Genomic DNA, 989 nt, shown 5'->3' with positions numbered 1-989 from the left:
AGAAAATTGTTATACTATTTGTAAGTGTTACAACCTGGGTACTACTTACCTTATAACATGCATATGCTCTAGGCTAGGAAGTCAGTGCCAAATCATAACGACTTGCCAACACCGATCATTGTACCATGCAAGTTAGTGCATACCCACGGGAGACCGGCTTTTCTACCATGCACGGGAGATAGTATGCTTGACCGATCAACTTCATTATGACAGTCAACACACCTACTTTACCCTATCCCCTACCTAGATTCACCCTCTCTCCTCAATGCACCCATGCATTCTAAGTTCAATCCCAAATTAAAAACCGTCAAAGTTTTAATCAAATTTTTTGCTTTCTGATTTGTTTACATATTTGCGTTCATGGCGACGAGATCTTTTTAACAAGGCTAACCATGACTATATTTCCATCATTTTTGAAATATGTATTTCGAAACATGATGAAACTATAAAAACTGTGATTGTTTGAGTAAACAAAAATTTCTTTTTTCATCCTGTTTTGGAGAGCATTATAATGTTATATTCTGTGTCAGTGTAATACCTTGGTTTTACCTTATTCTGGTATAATTCATTGTGTTGCACACCATTTCCTACATGTTTCACTGTGTTTGAAAAACTCAAAATAAAAAATTTTCAAAACACATTTAATATTGAGCTTGTTTCCAAGATATCATCAAAAGAAAGACACACGTTCAAACAGATGGATTATCCTATATTTTTGAAAAAAATATGGTTATTTGAAGTTTAGGAATAAAAATAAAATCCATGTACTAGTGTGCAGGATAGAGAACCAGTAGGTGGCAGAGAGGAATGAACTGCATCGCAGTACTTTGCTGTAGCATTTCTCCATAAAGTTGTCAGAGGACTTCAAATAAAAGCTTGAATATATGCCATGGGTGCACGAATCTCTAACGAAGATGGATGCCTCAGCCATGCACTAGATATCCCGTGCATGGTAGAATCACTTTTCTCATACCCACGGTAGCAATTTC

The sequence above is a fragment of the Triticum aestivum genome, unplaced genomic scaffold (assembly GCF_018294505.1).
Source record: "Triticum aestivum cultivar Chinese Spring unplaced genomic scaffold, IWGSC CS RefSeq v2.1 scaffold32032, whole genome shotgun sequence".
NCBI classification, from domain to species: Eukaryota; Viridiplantae; Streptophyta; class Magnoliopsida; order Poales; family Poaceae; genus Triticum; species Triticum aestivum.
The sequence above is the reverse complement of the archived record's forward strand: the minus strand, read 5'-3'. Positions refer to the sequence as shown.